General features: G+C 33.7%; 2 long non-coding RNA genes across 2 annotated transcripts; one reads left to right on the top strand and one right to left on the bottom strand.

Annotated features, from left to right (window-relative positions):
* Window positions 1-14,427: 14,427 nt before the first annotated feature.
* LOC113085050 (uncharacterized) lies at window positions 14,428-16,334 on the bottom strand. Its single transcript, XR_003283976.1, has 3 exons — window positions 15,557-16,334; window positions 14,979-15,024; window positions 14,428-14,873 (listed from the first exon to the last, which is right to left on the bottom strand). It is a non-coding gene; the product is annotated as an uncharacterized LOC113085050 (long non-coding RNA).
* A 1,953-nt stretch (window positions 16,335-18,287) lies between these two features.
* On the top strand, window positions 18,288-19,602 carry LOC113085051 (uncharacterized). The gene is made up of 3 exons (XR_003283977.1): window positions 18,288-18,659; window positions 18,919-19,018; window positions 19,384-19,602. It is a non-coding gene; the product is annotated as an uncharacterized LOC113085051 (long non-coding RNA).
* The last annotated feature ends 3,524 nt before the right edge of the window (window positions 19,603-23,126 follow it).

The following is a 23,126-nucleotide window of genomic DNA, read 5'->3' as shown; positions in this document are numbered from 1 at the left end:
AAATGATCTCACGGTGGGTTTTTTAGTTATTTTTTTAACGAGTGGAAAGAAATAACAGAAACAGCTGCGTGTGTCTGGCTGCGGCCCAGCGGAGAAAAATCCTCCGTATGAAATAAACGGTCAGATTTCATTCAGTCCTGCCAAAAAACCACGTCCCCACATCCCTCCGTTTGCTGAGGAAAAAGGCCAGCACCGTGTTTCTGAAAGGTTTCTGTGTCGTCTTTAATAAGAGATTTGTTTTTCGAGGCGCAGTGATTTTAACGGCAGTCACAGACAGCTGGATTTCTTCTCTTGAGATATTTAAGAGAGAAAAATATTCACCGTAACACGACAGCACACCTGCTGACAGAGAGACGCTCACAGCCCTTGCTTTCTTAAAATGTTCGCAGATTTGCAAGATATCACATATCAAGTTTGCATTTGCAAAAGTCAGAGAACATGTTTTAGTTGCGTGCATATCCTATATTTTTAGTTGCATGATTAAAATGATTATTTTTTTGCATTGATATATTTTTTTTTCTAAATGACTTGCTTGTTCTATTCTAGTTTTTACTTGCATTTATATTTTAATGTATTTTATTTGCATGAAGTCTCATTTGAACTTCAATGAATATTATGTATTTTTCTTGACATTCTTGGCATTGACATTCTTATATTTTTTAAATGCACGAATATTCTGATGTTTTTCTACTTGCATGATTTTTTCATTTTTTACTTGCATTAATATTATAAGATTTTTTTTTGCATGAGTATTATTTCCTTTTTTTACATAGACATGTATATTAGATATATATTCGATATATTCCAATATCTCTGATGCAGCTATAAACTCATTTTTTGTTCATAAGATGTCTTCTGATCTCAATATGAAATTTATGTCATGCACATTCATTTTGTGCAATTATTGCCTCATTTCTATCTATTTTTATTCCTCGTCAGAAATGAGAGAACACTGTAACTAAAATCTCCATTCCTTCTCCTGAGCTTTAAAAGAGAAACCTCTGAGCAATAACGTTTTCCTCTGTCTGTCATCAAATTCTTTCCACATTCTCGTCCTCAGTTTTTCCTCATCCCTCCATCCTCTCCTCCAGCACAGCATCTGTTTCTCTCTTCACCTCCGCGGACGCCATTTCATGCCGAAGTCTTGCGCGGCGCTCGATGGTTCGGCCCTGTTTGTTTGCGCCGTTTACAGAGAACTTTTGTTTGGTGCCATCGACTCAGATAAAGCCCTTCTCTCTCTCTCTCTCTCTCTCTCTCTCTCAGACGTTCCCAACATTCCTGTCAGGAAATATTTGGCTGGAAACAGCAGAAAGCATAAAACTGCACATCCGTGAGAGCAGATGCATTCGTGTTTTGCAGATATTTCTGATCAAGTTCACAGGATTGTGTTATGTATAATGATAATATTTGATTCTGTGAAGTTTTACGGATGTATTTCTTTAAAATTAGATTCTTAATGTGTGTTTACAGGTGTGTGTTTATGTCTATTTTATAATCATAAATCATTCAACTGGATTTTTATATAGTTTTATAATCATATTTCTAATATGTCTTTCACAGTGGATGTGAGTGGAGGCATTTATGCTTCAAAAATTTGAAAAAGGTGCCATAAACTCAATCCATATTAATGCAAAAGCATGCATGCAAATACAATATGATATGAGTGTGTGTGTGTGTGTTGAAGCTCAGATGAGATCCAGGAGAGAATTATATGAACCAGGTCCAGTGTACTGTGTGTTTTCCATTGAGCAATGCACAGAGGAAATGAAGTCAGTTTCCTGTGTGTGTGTGTGTGTGTGTGTGTGTGTGTGATCTCAGCTCCAGCTTCAGAACCGATGTGGAATGCTCTCCGCACATCTCTGCCAAATCACTGTCCGTCTCTGCACATTTATTTCTATGTGGAACAGAATTAGGGTTGATATCGCTCAGAAATGTCATGATTGATTTCTAGGTGATGATGTGCCTGTTAATTGCCTGAAAACACAGTTTTTAAAACATCAATCCATTTTTGGACAAATTTATCCATGTTAAAGTGTGTTTTATTACCCAGTGGGTTTGGATTTAGCAGGAACAGATGAGCGTGCATGTGTGTGTGTATTGCACAGATGAAATGCATTTTGTGTTTTGCATTGTATTTGATCTCATCTGCTGTTTTCTGTTATTAAGAGATATACTTTTATAGTAATATTCTGGCTTAAATATAACTTACAACATGGCAACAAAAATGAAGAATATATACATATTTTTTATTCCATGAATAGTTTTTTTTTCTTGCATTATTATTCGGATATTTTTATTTGCATGAATATAGTAATATTTTTTTGCTTGCATCAATATTTGTATATTTCTATTTGCATGAATATTGTAGTATTCTTTACTTGCATAAATATCATTGATACATCTCTGATGCAGCTGTAAACTTGTGTTTTGTTTGGAAGATCTATTCTATCTGTATTCTCCGTCTCAGAGCAGACATGTAATGTATTTAGTCTTGTTTTTGCCCTATTTTATTTGTCTGGGGCACAGAGCTGCAGAGGAGGACACTGCCCCAGGTGTCCCAGCATGCACTGGGGGAGAGCGGGTCCAAATCTGCTGACGGCCGCAGCTGTAGAGAGAGAAACAGTTCATATTAGCTAAACCCCAAACGCATGAGCACCATCTCCCCTCATGACTGGAGCTGCATCAGCTAATGAATGCTGGGAAACCGAAACACTGTTTATGTAAAGCGACCTCACAGACCTCATGCTATTGTTCAGATGATGCTCTTTTGGAGCTCAGGAGACTTCATTTAAAGTATCAGCTTTGCCTCCAATTTTGTACCTGTAATTCCTCAGGAAACATTCCCAAATGAGTCAGGAGTTCACAGTGTTTGCTTATGATTTAAACTTTTCTTCTCATAATTGAATTTTTATCTAAATCAAAATTTTGACTTTGTCTCATAATTGACTTAGCATGTCATAATTTTTACTTTGTATCTCATTATGACTTTTATATCAAATTGATCACTTACTATCTCATAATTTTGACTTGTGTCGTTATTGATTTGTCTCATAATTGTAACATTACTATCTCATAATTTTGACTGGTGTCGTAATTTTGACTTTCTTATAGTTATGACTTATCTCATAATTGTGACATTAGTATCTCATAATTTTGACTTGTGTCGTACTTTTGACTTTCTTATAATTATGATTTATCTCATAATTGTGACATTAGTATCTCATAATTTTGACTTGCGTCGTACTTTTGACTTTCTTATAGTTATGATTTATCTCATAATTGTGACCTTACTATCTCATAATTTTGACTTGCATCGTACTTTTGACTTTCTTATAGTTATGATTTATCTCATAATTGTGACCTTACTATCTCATAATTTTGACTTGTGTCGTACTTTTGACTTTCTTATAGTTATGATTTATCTCATAATTGTGACATTAGTATCTCATAATTTTGACTTGTGTCGTACTTTTGACTTTCTTATAGTTATGATTTATCTCATAATTGTGACATTAGTATCTCATAATTTTGACTTGTGTCGTACTTTTGACTTTCTTATAGTTATGATTTATCTCATAATTGTGACATTAGTATCTCATCATTTTGAGTTGTGTCGTAATTTTGACTTTCTTACAGTTATGATTTATCTCATAATTGTGACATTAGTATCTCATAATTTTGAGTTGTGTCGTAATTTTGACTTTCTTATAGTTATGACTTATCTCATAATTGTGACATTAGTATCTCATCATTTTGAGTTGTGTCGTAATTTTGACTTTCTTACAGTTATGATTTATCTCATAATTGTGACATTAGTATCTCATCATTTTGAGTTGTGTCGTAATTTTGACTTTCTTATAGTTATGACTTATCTCATAATTGTGACATTAGTATCTCATAATTTTGAGTTGTGTCGTAATTTTGACTTTCTTATTGTTATGATTTATCTCATAATTGTGACATTAGTATCTCATAATTTTGAGTTGTGTCGTACTTTTGACTTTCTTATAGTTATGATTTATCTCATAATTGTGACATTACTATCTCATAATTTTGAATTGGGTTGTAATTTTGACTTTCTTATTGTTATGATTTATCTCATAATTGTGACATTAGTATCTCATAATTTACACTTTTTTATCTAATTATCATCACTTAGTATCTCATAATTTGGACATATGTCATGACTTAGACTTTCCATACTTCTTATCTCATAAATTCGGACATTTTTCCCATAATTATAATTAGTGTATACATAATTATTATGATGTGTCTTTTGACTTTTTTATCTCATTATTATGATTTAATGAACCATTATTTTTCCATATGTGGTGAAAATGGGCTTCCATACCGATTCAGTTTCCAATTTTTTCTTAATTTCACCTCTTTGCTGTTTATGAGAAACGACTGAGACAAGAGATCTGATTGGTGATTTTTCTCTGGTTTGTTTGGAGTATATGAAGCGGCTCATAATGAGCTTGAACTGTAACAGCAGAGAGAGAGAGAGAGAGAGAGAGAGAGAGAGAGAGAGAGAGAGCTCTGTGTAACAGGAAGGACACATGGCTGCTGGCGAGCACCAGAGCAGCACCAATCAAAGTGTGTCGTTTGGTGTTACTCTGAATGCATTCCCCCCACGTACAGCGAGCCAAGAGCCAAAAGAGGCCTTCTTCACCACGACCCAGCATCCCCGGCTCCTGCTGGCACGGGTTCAGAGGAGCCGCTCGTGGGGGAAGGTCTGTGAACGAAACGCTCGTCTGCTGAAGCCTTTCATTTAGTCACTCCAGCTTCTGTCGGCTTTGACTATATCGTTTATATATCAAATATATGAGTCCGATTAAATCTGTCCTATTCTTAAAAACAGAAAAATCACTAATAGCCTATGAAACCTGAGTCTGTATGTATGGAAGCCCATTTCCACAACATACGAATTTGCGTTATTTTGCATTATCAACATACGAATTTGCATTATTACGAGCTTACTTATTACAATAAATCAAATGATTTAATAATGATAAAATTATAGTCATAATTATGACACAATCTGAAATTATTTATTACTAGGTTATATTTATGAGATAAAAATGCATGTCAGAATCGTGACATACAGTACAAGTCAAAATGAATATTAAAAAGTCATAATTATCACAAAAGTCATAATTATGAGATACTAAATAATTTATATGAGATAATTAATACAGTCAAGATCATGACATACTGTAAGTCAAATAATGATCAAAAGTAATAATAAAAAATGACGTAAAATGTCAAAATATGAGATACTAAGACATAATTATGAGATAAATTTAAATTAATGATTATGATAAAACGGGTCTGACATATATTTTTTTAAATTATGAGATACTAAATAATAATTTAGAAAAAAATACATATTTATAAAAAAGTCAAGTCATAATCATGACGTACTAAGTTAAATTACGCTGAAATATAAAGAATATGGTTCTTAAAAATCATATCTTAAAAAAGTCAAAAGTATGAGATAGACAATAATGCAAGTCAAATAATTTGAATTATGACACCAAAGTCAAAATTATGAGATACTAAATTATTATTATGATTAAAAAAACGTAAAAAAAAAAAAAAAACTAGGGATAAAATAAAACTGACAGAAAGTCAAAAATCATGAAATAAAAAGTACAAAATGTCACGACAATAATTTACGAGATAAAGTCAAATGTGACATTATTCAAAAGTATGAGATAAAAAGATCAAAGTTATGACATACTAAGTTTGTTTATGTCTCATTGTTAAACTGTTAAACGTGTATCAGTCATCCGCTGCTTCTACTAACTGTGTGTTTGTGTTTCTGCTTGCATCCCATAATGCATTGCACATGCCGTGGCTGATGTCAGGCAGGTAGCAGATGTTAGCGGCCCTTTAACCAGATCCAGAGTCTGAGAAAGAGTGTGTGTGACGCTGTGATGCCCCGAGGCTGTGAACGGACTTACACAACACAGATACCTCATTAAACAGAGCCACGTTCAGAACATCATTTAGACGTTTGCCTTCATAAACACAAAATAATACAAACGCACAGTGTATTTGAGAAGCAACAGGCGTTTAAAAGGAGGAACTTCAAGTTGAACAAAGTTTCTTTCTCCCGTTTTTGTGCGTTTTTTTTATTATTTTCAAATGTTCTGTTTGTGCCGAAATCACAGAATCACCATAAGGGCTGCTTTGCATTTTTAATTTAGTAACTAACATATGAATACATTTGCATATTAATTAGTTGCAGATTAAATCATGCATACATAATTGCCTCCTTACTGTGTTTAATGTTTGCTAGGATCTGTAGTCGGAGCCGTCAGGAGATTGCGATTGGACGAAGCCCTCGGACGTGTTTGAGCGGCTGAAATGCCAACATTTGCTGAATATATTTGACGCTCGCAGATGAGATAAACTGGCTGTCTGTGACACTTGGGTTCATGGTTGTCAGACGGGTTCATTAGAGCAAATGAAGGTTTTGTTGAAGGAAACAATATGAGTGCCTCTCTCTTTCCAAACGTTGGTTTAGATTCTGCACTTTGTGTTTATCTTTGTGATTTTAATGAAGACGTCGCTCCTTGAAGATGTATCTCAGTGTAATGATCACCTTCTTCAGATATCGCTGCTGTTTTTCTTAAGGTGTGGACTAATTATTCGTTGGTAATTTGTTTACATTATGTGTGCAGTTTTTCCTGAAATTACACCTTCCCACGACTCTCAGTATCTGCAGTGATTGAGCTCATTAAATCACCAGCTCAGGAAGTTCGTTTCTATATTCACATACAGTACATTTTTCAGTCTGAGAAACAACAAAACAAGCCTGCCTTAACTTGAATTATATTTTTAGTTCCGGTAATTTCAGCATGAAGCACTTGGATTTGATTTACAATTTATTACAAATTTATTAAATTATTTTAGATACATTTATTTATTTTAATTAAATTTTACATTTGTATTTTAGATTTTTTTTATTAGTATTTATGTATTTATTAAAAAAAGAATTATTTATTGTTTATTTAATTATGGACTTATTTTAGATGTATTTATTTATTTTTATTAAATTTTACATTTGTATTTTAGATTTTCTTTTTTATTAGTATTTATGTATTTTTTTTTAATTAATTCTTTATTATTTATTTAATTATGGACTTATTTTAGATGTATTTATTTTAGATTTAGTTATTTATTTTATGTATTTATACATTATATATGTATTTATAAAATTTGTTTATTTTAGATTTATTTATGTATTTTATTATTATTATTATTGTTAAGTTTAGATGCATTGCTTTTCTATTTTAGATGCATACATATTTATTTATTTTTTAAAGAGAAACAGGCATGTTCTGTCATTTTCTCGAGTTTTTAGCGTGTGTTTGTGCTTCTGAGCTGAATAAATCAGTGCTATGTCATGATGAAGGCTAACAGAAGTCTGAGCTCGTCTACATTGTGTGTTTGTGTGGCGTTTTGAGGGTTAAAGTGTTTTTGTGCACACATATGCTGTCGTGCTTTCTGTGAGACACCAAACCGGCCCTTAGAGCCGCAGTCGGGGCCCTTGAACTCCCCGAGAGAGAGAAAGAGATCCGAACGGTATCCTCCGAGATTGACAACTCATGCTTCTAATGAGCAAAAAATCCTCCGAGCATGAAATCGGAATGAAATGTGTGCTTATAATCCAAGTACTGTTTACTCTAATCCCACGGGATGGGAAAGTCAGCGCTGGGCGAGCGAGAGAGAGAGAGAGAGAGGCGACCCCCTCCAAAGCCCCTCCACAGCAAACAATAACAACAGCAACACTTACAGCAGCACAAAGGCCGGAGCAGACGAGCTGAGGACGGGGAACGGACGGGAGAGCGCTGCTGCTGAATTATTGAAGTTTATTCTGGGAATAGCAGCAGCTCTCGGCATATGCAAATGATTTAGTTTCATTTGGGATCTGATCCCGGCGGTTCAGCCGTTCTCCCATCAGATGCTGAAGCTGGCAGCGAGGCGTCATCACTTACTGTACACACACACACACACACACACACACACACACACACGCACACACAGAAACAGGAAAACTTTACTGGAAAAAGAAGGAACCATTTTTATTGCATCTGATGATCTTTTAAAACACAACAAACATACTTTACATATTGTTGTCCTCTCTTTGTACTTTGATGCTTAGTATGCGTGTGTGTGTGTGTGTGTGTGTGTGTGTGTGTGTGTGTGTGTGTGTGTATGGTCCATGGTCTCATCCTTATTAGTCAACTTTTCTGAGGTCTGTTAACGGTCAGAGCGTTTTATCACACACACACACACACACACACACACACACACACACACACACACACACACACACACACACACACACACACACACACACACACACACACACACACACACAGGCTCATGGAATGTTCCCATAGCACATGCCTGTGTGTGTGTGTGTGTGTGTGTGTGTGTGTGTGTGTGTGTGTGTGTGTGTGTGTGTGTGTGTGTGTGTGTGTGTGTACTTGTCTACCTATCCAACAGGGGACCATGGTGTCGTTACACACTCACCAACAGGGGACCTCAGAGCTAAGAGGGGACATTTTTCAGGTCCCCTGTTAGACATGCCTTAAATCATGCTAAAATCAACTGAAAAAGCCCCTGGTGAAGTTTTTTTAATTTTGACCAAGTGGGGACCTGGACGTGTGTGTGTGTTTAAACTCATTCTCAGCAGCGCCCCTGTAGGCCGGGGCAGGAACTGTAAGGGCAAATTCACACACGTCGTTCACACTCCTCTATTGTCTGAATGCCTGCTGTTCCAGAGAGGCTCTGGGTTTCTGAGAGGAGATTGAACACAAACCAGTCTTTTAAACTCCTAAACTCTTAAAACATTCCTATTCTCGAACATCCAGGAGGACCACATTACAGTGAGGCAAAATAGTGTCTGAATTATTAGCATTATTATTTCACTCTAATGCTAAAAAAAGTTTATTTTTATATTTTTTACCCCAAAAATGTTTAACAGTGTATGTTGAATGTCAAGAACTGGTATTTTATTGTTATCATCAACATTGCCATTGCATGCACAGATAGTGAGAATGTGAAATATTGTTAAATGTAAGTTCAGCCAATCAGGCGTCACACTTCACCATCTAACAGGGGACCAGTGTGCTTTTTTTTTTAATGCAACAATCAATATATAATTTTGAAAAACTGACATATTATAACCAAAAATTCCTCATAAAGTAGACTACCAGTAAATTTGATAAAAATTATTCTGACAATAGACCTGACCATTTTTTGCTTAAGTGCTATCTGACATTATCAAGATGAATTTGTTCTGACAGGTTAACTCTGAGATAGACGGATGGATGGATGGATAGATGGATAGATAGAACAGATAGATGGAATAGTGCTAATGTTGATCTGAACACTTAGGTCCCCTGTTAAATGGTAAACTGCGACATCTCTTTGGTTGCTTTGACATTTCTTGCCAATTTCATGTTGACTTTGAAAATATTCAATTGGCTAAATTTCTAAATCAATGTCACAATCAACATATATTGTAACATTATATTATCATCCTTGCCATAACATTCAGAGATGGTGAGAATGTGAATTATTACAGCCAATCAGGCGTCACCCTTCACCATCTAACAGGGGACCAGTGTGCTTTACTCTAGAGAAATCACCACTACATGCACAGACCTGTTGCTGTGTATGTTTAGCATGTACAGTTTAGTCTGTGTGGAATTGTTTTTATTATTTGACTTTTTTTTGTTCAACACAAACAAAAATGACCCTCAATGGCCGATTAGAAACATCAAAGGAGGATTCGTTGTAGAGTGTCTGACAAAATTAATGTCTTGTAATGTATAATGTACGCTCAGCACCGTTGAGTGTTCCCGCGATCATTAAATCGAAACATGTACGCGTATTTAAAAGCAATTTTAATACCCCGCATTTTGAGAGTGACTCCCTGATGCTCGCAAGTTAGGTTTGATAACATATCTAGACTGTTATTAGTATGTAGGCTATGACAGGTTTTGTAGTTATTTATAGATCTGTTATCTTTCTCTATTTGAACTTTGAATATATAGAGAGCACTTATTGTTTCTACTTAATACGACTATTATGTTATTTGTTATGTGTTTATTTGTATGTTCAGTTTGTGAAAAGGAGTTCACTTTCAGTCGGTCACTCTCAACGTCACATCGGTGATGACCGACACATTGTGATCCTACTTCTAGAAGCTCATAATTCATGTACGGTTCCAATGTCTAAAGAGACTCAGATAAAATCATGCAGGAGAGAATCCAGGCAGTTGAACAAAACCTTTTACACAGCTTGAGTGTTGTTGTTTTTACTGCATATGATAATTCATACTCAGAAAGTAGAACTGAAATTATATTGATTACAAGATGATTTTTCCAGTCAAACATTTTTAGACCAGAAGTTGGTCATTAAGACTCCTTTTTTTTGTATCTGTAAAAATCTTGTCTTGTGGCTCGAGTTAAGTGTTGGCATTAATGCTAATCAAACAATAAAAGGCGATAAGAAAAATAATTACATTAATTTCTCAAGTAAAGCATTATTAGTTTGTTTAATTTACATCAACAAAACAAATTTATGGGTTAAAAAGAGCAGAAAGAGCTCTTTAAGATAACAATTGCATGTCAATACTTTTGTCAGTAAAGAGTGCATGTGTTAGATAAAATGAGTTTGGTCCCCAGTTAGATGGTGATGTGTGACGCCTGTTAGACTGAATCACCTCTTCTTACATCACAGACACATTAACATTATATGTTAAGTTAAAAAACAACATTATATGTTAACTTAAGAAACAACATTATATGTTAAGTTAAAAAACAACATTATATGTTAACTTAAGAAACAACATTATATGTTAACTTAAGAAACTACATTATATGTTAACTTAAGAAACAATATTATATGTTAACTTAAGAAACAATATTATATGTTAACTTAAGAAACAATATTATATGTTAGCTTGCTGCATTGAAAAATTTCAATTGAGTTCAGTAAAACACCTTTTAACTATGCCACTTTAGCTGTTTAACACTGACATTTTTCAGAGGCTCCATTTTTAGGGTATTATCAACATTACCATTATATTCAGAAATAAATAAATAAATAAATAAATGTAATGTGTTAAATGTAAAGGCAACCAAACAGATCACGTCATATTTCACCATCTAACTGGGGACCGGTTTGATCTTGGAGGCCAATTTGTGCATTTTTTTAATAGATAGATAGATAGATAGATAGATAGATAGATAGATAGATAGATAGATAGATAGATAGATAGATAGATAGATAGATAGATAGATAGATGCATGGATGGATGGATGGATGGATGGATGGATGGATGGATAGATGGATAGATAGATAGATAGATAGATAGATAGAATAGTGCTAATGTTGATCTGAACACTTAGGTCCCCTGTTAAATGGTAAACTGCGACATCTCTTTGGTTGCTTTGACATTTCTTCAGAATTTCATGTTGACTTTGAAAATATTCAATTGGCTAAATTTCTAAATCAATGTTACAATCAACATATATTGTAACATTATATTATCATCCTTGCCATAACATTCAGAGATGGTGAGAATGTGAATTATTGTTAAATGTAAGGTCAGCTGATCAGGCGTCACCCTTCACCATCTAACAGGGGACCAGTGTGCTTTACTCTAGTGAAATCACCACTACATGCACAGACCTGTTGCTGTGTATGTTTAGCATGTACAGTTTAGTCTGTGTAGAAATGACCATGCAGTAGTGAACAAAATGGTGACCTAAACATGGAAACATTGAAATTAACTGATTTTGTTTAAGTGAAAAAAATTATTGAACATCATTGAACCAAATTTACACTTCAGATTTCACCAACAAATCTTTTGACATTGTATGGGTAAAACAGCAGAAAGAGCTCTTTAAGGTAACAATTGCAGGTCAGTACGTTTAATAGTAAAGAGTGCATTTGTTTGATAAAATGAGTTTGGTCCCCAGTTAGATGGTGATGTGCGACACATGTCTGGCTGATTTGCCCTTTCTCGAATAACAAACGCACTTTAAAGATTCTGGAGCTTAAAACTCAACAATTCTATTACTGACGAAAACTGTTCAATTTAAAGGGTTTATCGTGGACTACGGTGTTTTTAGTTTTTATTCGTTTAATATGCAAATTTTACATTATTTAGAGTTTAATGAAACACAACTTTTTTCTGTCAAAAACAATTTTGTTTGACATGAGTAGCATATTTTACTAACTATTCAGCAGATGTTGTAAAAAATGCTTGAAAAAAATCTTACAGGACAGAGACATTTATTACGTCAGTTTTGATGTATTTTATCTCAAACACAAATTCAGCTGTATTTTATGATGACTGTGTTTATGGAGTGGAATTTTTTCAGTAATTAATCCCTCAATGTTGAAACTTTTCACATAAACTTATTGTATGACTTCAGAAGACTTTGAATACAACACAAATAGTTTTTAATACTTTTATAATCTTTCTTGCACTAAATGTCCATGAGTATGTGTACCCCAATATACTATTTCATCAGGAAATAACATTTGTCCATAGATTCTGCATATTGATGCTAAATGTTTCTCATTCAAAGCCATGGAGTACCTGCATGTGGAGAAACAGTGTTTTCTGTCAATATGTGACCGGTTGAGAACGCTTGAGAGTTTAAGCAGTGTGGAAATAAACACACAAGAGATTCTGTTAGAATGACTTTGGTCCCCAGTTAGATGGTGAATTGTGACGTCTATTTGGCTGATTTTGCCATGAGAAGCCTACTAAGCTTAATTCTATTTAGCCATTTTTTACATTATTTCTGAATGCAATAATGACATATGAGTTACACATATTATCTGTCTTTATACACAATTTTGACTATAATGTATATTAGTATATTACTTATATTACTAAAAGTTACTTAAATTACTTTTGATTGTTCACTAGCAGTATTAATATGGTTTTATTTTTTTACCCTAAAATCTTTTTACAGTGTTTGTTGAATGGGTATTTTAGTGTTATGATCAACATTGGCGTTGCATGCACAGATAGTGAAGATGCTAAATGTAAAGTCAACCAGCATCACACTTGACCATCTAACAGGGGACCAGTGTGCTTTAGTTTAGTCACATCACTTCTACACTCTAAAAACCCATAAGTTCTAAATACTCAATTTTTTTGTGGACACCAATTAAAAAAAAAAAAAGAATAATTAAGCAACTCAAATAATGTATAAATTACAAATACTAACTAAAAAAAGAATCAAAAACTCAAAAAAATATTCAGCCTTTTTTAAACCGCACGATCTGTGTATTTCTGAATGTGAAACACTGGAAGATCATCTCATCACAGCTGCAGTGTTGCAGGACATTTTATTGTCCATGATAACACAATCAGCAGGAGAGGGGCTTGTGTCAGTGATGTCTCGCTCAATTCCTCCGTCAGAGACTAAAGTAGACATTTATATGTAATGCCAACAGAGTGGGGGGAACTTTAACATCAGAACCCAGAAGAGTAATTCACCATGGGATCGTTCTAGAGCTGGGCGATATGGCCTACAAAACAAACAAACAAAAAACTAATTTTTTCATAAAAAAATCTGATTTACAATTTTAATTGATTTTCCCCCTACTTAAAATCAATATTCAGGTGACAAAGAAGTAGTTCAAAAGAAGTTAAAATTTCATTCTTTATAATTTAACAGTCAAATTTAAAACTGAGACAAGATTATATATATATATATATATATATATATATATATATATATATATATATATATATATATATATATATATATATATATATATATATATATATATCATGCATCTAACCATCCACTCAGATTTCAGATTAAACTGCAGCTCCGCAGTGAAACAGTGTCATGGACGGAGGACAGAGCAAGTGGAAATATATTTTCTAGGCTATATTTTCTGTCTTGTAATGCCACAGGTTTAGGTTATTTATTGATTGATTTAAATATAAATTATTTGTAATAGAGCAGACACTGTCTAACCGTGTCTACACCGAACGTGAGAGTTGTGCCGTGCCCCGCTGAGCTGAAAGTGTGTCTAGACTTGATGACATCACACTACAGTGTCACATCATCTGAACGTAGTGTCAGTAAATTTGATCATAAACAGAACGAGCATCATTTCACTGATGGAGATCGTGTCACATCCAGTGTAGACAACATCAGACACAAATATTGAAGCAGTTATGTTCATTTTTGAAAAACCATGTTTTTAATAAATAGCTAAATAAGCAAAAAATAATAAAAATAAGCAAGCAAGCGCAAGTTTGGGGGTTTGATTCCCCGGGAACACATGATATGTAAATATTGATAGCCTGAATGCACTGTAAGTCGCTTTGGATAAAAGCTTCTGCTAAATGCATAAATTAAATTTTTAATTTATTTTAATTTAAATTAGAAAGTTTTAGGCTGTGAGTGTGTGCAGTTTACACTGTAGAAAATAAATAGAAGCATCGTCAAGTTATTTTTACCACAGGCATTATTTTATTCATAAATTGAAAAACTCCATTAAAAAAACATATGAAAATCTCAATGCAACGGACCGCTCTGACGTCATAATTCCACCACTCTCATTTCAGATCTATAATGGCACTTAATTCTTACATTTTATGTCCTAAAGAACATTTATTCTCACACATGTACACTGGGAAAGCATGAAGGGCTCCTTAATGTTGACATCATGTAAAAAAAAAAAACTATAATAATAAAAAAACGGTGATGGAGGCAGTTAGTGTTTGTGATTTGCCCTCACATGAAGAACAGACGTTTAGACTGTCATGAATGTCTGTGAAATCCTGCAGGTCTCTGATATGGTGAAACCTAGAAAACCACAAAAAAGTAAAGTGTTTAACTGACATTGGAAAAGAGAAAGCCAAGTCTGTGTCCTGTTAAGTTAGGTTTGCTCTTCAGCTCAACAGAAGTTACCTGAAGTGTTGAGGCTCACTCTGTTATATTCAGCATCCAGCTCAGCCTGCAGTTTAAGAAAGATTTGTAAAGGTTTACTACAAGTTTGTACATTTCTTTTGTAATTTTAATATATTACAATATTCATGTCTATGTATAAGCTTAAACCTAATTTTGGATTAGTACTCTTAGAAGCTAGTTGTTTAAAAACAGACCAAAAAACAAACAAACACACGTTTACCAGGATATTTCCCCAAAAAAGCACTGTATGGCTAGGATGAGTGTAGAAACATTTGACACCAAATGGTCTCAACAATCGACTTGCTCATAATGCTTTTGAGAAACGCAGCCCTGAACATCACAGTTAACATCAGTGACATTCAAATCGTTTGGTGATGAAATGCCAGCTAACGTTAAGATTAGTGTCCTTCTTTGACGTTAACATCATACTGTAAGCATTGATGCTAAAATAAAATCCAAATCAATGCGCATTCAAAAGCGCTTGGGCGCTGTGTAAAGACAGCATTTCCCAAAAATAAAAACATCCCTTTATCGTGATATTCAATAAGACATTTTCACAATTGTTTTGATGTACTTACAAGTTGTTCCATAAGTTTGCTCCAGTCGCTTGTGATTACCCGCCGTGTTGAATGGATTCTTCTGAACGTCGATTAGAACAACAACGTGACGTCACGGAGTAAACTTAAAATTAATAATTTCAATAGAAAACTCTACTCAAAACCCGACGTTAAGCCACACAAAAAATAAAACAATTCCTCATTCAGAAAATGTAATTTTTATAAGTTGCATCAATGATTTAAAAGACTTTAAATGCGGTGTTCTTAATCTTTTTACGTTAGTAGTACAGTTCAGGTTCAGACCTGTTGCTGTGTAAGTTTAGCATGTTCAGTTTAGTCTGTGTAGAAATGACCATGCAGTAGTGAACAAAATGGAGACCTAAACATTGAATCATACATATATATATCAGTATCTACAATGTGTATGATGGTCTTTCCTGGCTAGTGCATTATAAAAAAGTAAAATAAAATCGGATTATTTGTCAAGCTACATAATCTTAAATCAGATCAATCTGAATCAAAGTGACTTGTTTTAAAGAATCCCCACACCCCCCAGTTCCCCCAGCAGCGTCTGGTAAACTGATGGTCTCCTCTCTTCATATGCTAATAACACTAATGTCTCCACATTATCACCTGGCCTCTCACAGCGAGCAGATATTTGGACATACAAGCAAAGCCCAGAAAAGAAAGCAGGTCTATTTAAGTGTAATTTATAAATGAAATGATACAAATAGTATTTAATTATACCAGATATTAATTTATTATTATAAAATTTAGGTTGAAACTCAACATTTTTGCAAAGAAGCTGTTTATATTTTAGGCATTGTATATTATTTTATTTTTAAATGCTAGATAAATAAAATAAGATCATAGCAGTAAGTCCGGGGAATACTTTTATTAAGTCAGGCATTTGTTGAACACACTGCTGGGTACTTTTAAAAAATACAGGAGACCTTCTTTCCCATAACATGCACCAATCCAGCATCAGGTTTATGGTCTCTGGTCTCTCAAACACTGGATAATATCAGTAAAAAAATATATATAATTTCCCTTAGGGCTTAAATGAACCTCATCATTTAAATATAGCTCAGGTTTGTCAAACACTATGTGTGGATGATGGACAATGCTCCATTAAAACAGAGAACAAACTTGGCCATCACATTGTTCACAAACTTCCTGACTCTGTCCACCTTTCCTCCAGTGGTGCCTCTGGTCGATTGAAGAAAGCATAATCTTCATTTGTTCAGTTCTTTCTTTAAGACACTGTTGGAAGAAAGGAAGGAGGTCACCCCAAACCACTGGACCTGGGAGGACACACTGAGATTGGTGCCCATGGTTTCCCTTGCTTGCTTTTCACCACGTCGAATGTAGCTGTCCCAACAATCCAGATTCTGCATGCAGCCGATAGAAAATATACAATACAAATTATTAATTATGGCTCAAATCTTTGGAGGTTCCATAATTGCTGAAAAATGTGTTTATAGGATGTTTATTTTATTGTTACATTTCCAGTCTTTAACATGGACAGCCAAAACTCACAGGTTTAAACGTTAAAGCTGGTTGAAAGATATTCAAATCAATATACACTAACACTAAGAGGTTTACTTGTCTTGAAATGAGATTGACATCTATTATTCTTGTTGATTGTGGCAATTCCATTTTTGGGAGTATATATTTTTGTATTCAGAACATTTTATATTCAAAATATGTTGAGTAGCAACATACCTTTTTTCTTGAGGACTGAACTTTCTGATGAAGTGAAATTCTTGTTTAGAGTGAACAATGTGAACTGTTGACTTGACTTTTCTTAAAAGAAAAAAGGAAAGACAGTTTTGTTAAACATGTTTAAACATAGGTGCACCATTTGTAGAATAAGTGATTAGAAAATGTAGAACTTACTCATGTTGATGGATATGTTCTCCTTTCTAGCAGCCAGAATCATTTTAATAGTGAGTGAATGTTCTGTGATTATAAAGCAGCACTTCCTCCAGCTGGAGAGCGATGGGTTACATCAGGATGTGATCACTGTCTGTATGATGCGGTCTGTATGACCGGTCATCTGTATGATCAGCTTCTGTATGACCAGTCATCAGCGTGCTGGCCATTCTCTTACGCATTGCATCTCGACCTGACGAGTCACTCTATGTCTTATGTTTTTACTTAAGTTTAACTATTTCTGATGGAAAGAGTGGCTGTTTTAGTGTTATTATCAACATTGTTGTTTCATAGATAAACAGAATATGAAATATTGATAAATGTAAAGGCAACCAAACAGGCGTCACAATTCACAGTCTCATTGGGGACCGTCTTTTACACTTTCTCAATCCTTGACTCTTGGTCAGGAGCCCTTGGCGTAAATGTTTAGTTTGTCCATTTAGTGCAGTTTTCCATGTGCAGGGTATTTCACTGGTTTCATTGAGATACCTTTGCATCAACAGACGCTGTGGACAGGGTCATTTATTACGTCAGTTTTGATGTCTTTTATTTCAAACTCAATTCAGCTGTATTTTATGATGACTGTGTTTATGGAGTGGAATCATTTTCAGTTATTAATACCTCAATGTTGAAACTTTTCACATAAACTTATTGTATGACTTCAGAAGACTTTGAATACAACACAAATAGTTTTTAATACTTTTATAATCTTTCTAGCACTAAATGCCCTTGAGTGTAAAAAAAAAAAAAAAAAAAAAATTCCCTGATTATTTTTCAAGCTACATAATCTAAAAGCAAACCAATCCCGGTCAAAGTGACTTGTTTTAAAGAATCCCCACATCCCCCAGTTCCCCCAGCAGCGTCTGGTAAACTGACTGTTCTCTCTTCTTATGCCAATAACACTAATGCCTCCACATTATCACCTGGCCCTTCACAGCAACAGTACCAACAGTATCTGGACTAACTGAGTCTCATCCAATCACGCTCCAGATATCTGGGTTGGGTTGTATATATACTCTTTTCCTGACAGAATCTACATTGAATTTTTTAGTTTTTTTGTGAAATAAAATTCCAAAACCTTAAAGGACAAACTGCTTTTTGAGATTCCTACATTGCCTACAAGGGACCACATACAACAAAGCCTACTAAGGCCATTTCTCATCTCTTTTTTCCATTCAAGACTGAAAAGGTAAGTTATATATTCTGAATTTAGATTCTGATAACATGTAAATGGTAGCCTTAAAAAATAAATGTCTGCCAAAAATGCAAGCAGACTGTTAAAATTTGTATGTAGTCTCTTAGTAAATGTTAGTGCTGTTTAATCTCTATTTACTGAATATATTTGTTCATTTGTTGATAGATTTTTTTTGTGGTTGTTTCTAAATATTGTTTTTCATTTTGGCAAATGCAGTGTAGCCTACCCTAAAAAGATCTTGAATATTTCACAGGAAAATGAGACCCAGAAGAGTCTGTCCTGAAAAGGACGCTTTGAAATTCATCGCATCTGGGAAAGATAAAGACATATTTCAGTCAAGAGTCAAGAGAAAGGTAAGTTATCATTTAAGACTCGGTCTCCAATACTGTATGACTGCAAATATTAATTAAATACTTGGCGTAGTAGCTTATGAATTTCAAGAAGTGCACTGTGCAATGTTATTACTTGTTCATAGTGTGCAGTGTGAAAAAATAACAACAGAAATTATAGATAATCAGAGGCTTGAATATTATGTGTATTTTAATTTTGATGCACAGTTATAAAGATTGTAATGTACTGATAATCATACTTGATAAAATATAAAATATTGATAATCATTGGAACTCGAAAACAACTGGCACACATATTAAACTTGTATCATAAATGTATGTATTCTCTAAAGCTAATATGTGCGTGTGTATGTGTTTGTGACCAACAGATTGTTGATGAACAGAAAAGAGCACATTTGTGTGCATTTGGGACCACAAACATCACTAAAGGAGAAGAAATGATGTTGGACTGCGGAGATCCTGACTGCCCATGGAGACAGGTACATTTCTATTTCAATTAGCTCATATTTCTGAGTTATTTCATGAATTGTTATTTATTTGTAGTAGTCAAACTTCCTTTGAGTTTTAATGTAAAATAATGGAATTAACCTGGCAAACTTGTTACAAACAATCTTAAATCAGTTTGGGATCAGTAAGATTTTTTAAATGTCTTTAAAAGAATATTCTGCTCACCAAGTCTTCATTTATTTAATAATAAAAAGTACAGTGAAAACTATATAATAGTGATATATTATCACAGTTTAAAGTAACAGTTCTCTCTCTCTCTCTCTCTCTCTCTCTCTCTCTCTCTATACGTGTACTGTATATATAGACAATATATCTATAGATATCTTATATATAGGTCTATTCAGTTTATTTTAAATAAATGCTGTAATTTTGAACTTTATTTTCATTAAATAATCCTAAAAAGTACTATATATCACAGTTTCCACAAAACTATGAAGACGGAAAAGATGCTTTCAACACTGATAATATAAGAATCCTTATTAATGATTGAGAACCAATAATAATTGATCATAACACAACATCAATTCAGCTAATTCAAATTATTTCTGAAGATCATTGACACTGAAGACTAGAGTAATGATGCTGAAAATACAGCTGCACTTCACAGAAATACATTACAGTTTAAAGAACATTCGATAAGAAAACAGTTATTTCAAATTGTAATACTATTTCACAAATTTTAAATTCATTTTACAATATTTCTGATCAGGTAAATGCAGCCTTGATTAGCAGAAAAGTCTTCTTTTAAAAACATTAAACCAGTCTTCCTGATCCCAGACTCACTGGTCAGGTGTGTTTGATCCTGTGAGAGGTGTGAATGTTTGTGGGGGAGAGAGAGCGTGAACAGAGCTGATAGCACTACAACACAATAGAGATTACTGATCAAAGTGAAGAAAAAACAATCCGCATTGGTATGGTCTTTACTATATTTCATAAAATAGTACCACTTTCCCATAAGATGTCATTGGTTAACACTAGTTAACATGAAAATCACTTTTAAAGTGTTTATTAATGTTAGTAAACATTACTTTCATCATTAACAAATACAAGTTTGATTTAATAATGTATTAATAAATATTATTTAATGTAGTTGAGCTAACATTAACAAAAAATAAACAGTTGTATTTTTTTTTAATGTTAACAAAGCTTAAATATTTAAACAAATGTATTTCTCATTGTTAGTTAATGTGTCCTGTCCATCACTCAGTGTTTTTAAATCAAACTTAAAGACTCATTTTTACACCCTTGCATTTGAGTGATGCTGTGAACAGTTCTTTTGATGTATGTTTTTAATTTTTTTAAATGTGTATATATACATATTTTTATTTTAATTTTTGATCTCTGTTGCTTTTAAAGTAACCTTTTCTTGTAAAGCACGTCGGATCAATGATGGTTGTGTTAATGTTGTGCTCTATAAATAGAAATTGAATTGACCTGACTTATTGTAAAGTGAAACTTTACACTTAACAAAAAACACTTTATTTTAAGGGAATAATGCATTGGTAATCCAGAATAATGCATTAGTTAATCAATAATTATTGGCTTATTCTGGTCAATAAACTTGAATATCACTTAGTAAGTGCCACTCAATAATTGTGAAAAGTTAATAATTAATTACTGGTTTCTTTATTCTTAACTAATGCACAATTCTGGATCCTTAAAATGTTAGGTTAATCACTAATTACTAGTGTGTTATTACATGAATTACATCTTTTAATTTGGGTCTGGGTTTGAGTATAAAAGGGGATGCAAGTCAAAAAGTTTAATGTATGCAATAATAAAATTTTAGTCTGTAACAAATATGATTAAAATAATCAATTAAAGCATTAATTAAAATCAGTTTTACAAAAAAGAGCACTTGTTGAAATGTTCTGCATGTCACTTTCACGCGTTCATAACAATTATCATTATTAATTCTGTACAGGGCTTAGTCAGGTGGCCATTACTAAGAGATTGTTATAGATGAATCTTCTGTATTTACAGGTAGCGCTAGGGAATGCTTGGTCCATACATCCTGACGGATGAGGCAACACCCTCATCAGACAACTCACCCCTCCACCCAGGATCCACTTGGTCTGGTCTCTACATGTCAGAACGAGTAATTCAGTCTTCAATGGATGAAAGACAAACAATATCTTAAGCAGAATGCTGAGCAAATCAGTGGAAGAGCATCCTACTATTGTGGGAATGCCTTCAGGAAGTCAAAACTATGTGCCAAAGACTTATTGTAGAGTTTACAATAAGCATTCAAAATGATTAGATATAAATACTGGTGTTATTTTGATCACTGGTCTTATCAAATATGAACCAAAAAACAGCTACAGCAATGTCCATGTGGTTTCAGGAAATAGTGACACAAATGATGATTCTTTCTTGAAATAAAGGGCTGCCAGCTCAGAAAAGACTTCAGACTTCAGTCTTGGACACATCAGTAAATCACTAGTGCCATTAAATCAAAACGGTATTTCCATTCACCATAAACAATACATGAAGAGGCTGAAGATATTCGTCTTATGTTTTCAACTTTGTAATGTATGTATTAACTGGCATTACATTTTTTTTCATTCATTCATATAATTATATCACTCAGTATATAACTTTTTATCTTTTAATTTTGTTAAATAGCAAAACCCAGAAAGCCCTGGTCAGAAACAGAGAGGAAAGTCATGGAACACTGTTTCAAGATCTATTTGAGAAATGAAGCTCCTGGAAAAGTGGACAGTGAATGCATAAATGGTATTATTATTATTATGTATATTAATGTATTACCTCCAAAGATCCAAATGGTTATCTGTTTTCTTGCTTTACATTTAACAATTTACATTTCACAGAATGTTTAGAATATCTGCCTATTTCTGAATGTAATGGCAATGTTGATAATAAAAATGGAGCCCCTAAATCAAGTGCTGCTCTGAAAAATGGTAGTGTGTTAAACGACTAAAGTGCCAATGCTTAAAGTATTTTATTGTAGCTGTCCATACAACACCTGACACTAATACACACATGGAGGTCAAAAACTCAAAATTATTTATTGATTGTTGCATTGAGAATTTTCAGTTGGATCTACAAATGTGCAAATGTTAAAAGACATCAGTTCATTTAATTTACTGGAGCCAACTGAAGATTTTAATGCAGTAAATAAAAAATAAAAAAAAAACACTGGTCCCCTGTTAGATGGTGAAGTGTGACGCCTGATTGGCTGACCTTACATTTAACAATATTTCACATTCTCACCATCTCTGAATGTTATGGCAAGGATGATAATATAATGTTACAATATATGTTGATTGTAACATTGATTTAGAAATTTAGCCAATGAATATTTTCAAAGTCAACATGAAATTCTGAAGAAATGTCAAAGCAACAAAGAGATGTCGCAGTTTACCATTTAAACAGGGGACCTAGTCCAGATCAACATTAGCACCATCCATCTATCGTTCTATCCATCCATCATCCATCCATCCATCCATCCATCTCCATCTATCCATCTAAAAAAAAAAAAAAAAAATTGGCCTCCAAGATCAACCGGTCCCCAGTTAGATGGTGAAATATGACGTGATCTGTTTGGTTGCCTTTACATTTAACACATTACATTTATTATTTA

Source organism: Carassius auratus, unplaced genomic scaffold (genome assembly GCF_003368295.1).
Source record: "Carassius auratus strain Wakin unplaced genomic scaffold, ASM336829v1 scaf_tig00041178, whole genome shotgun sequence".
NCBI lineage: Eukaryota > Metazoa > Chordata > Actinopteri > Cypriniformes > Cyprinidae > Carassius > Carassius auratus.
Note: the sequence above shows the minus strand (reverse complement) of the source record. Positions and strands in the feature narration are given on the sequence as shown.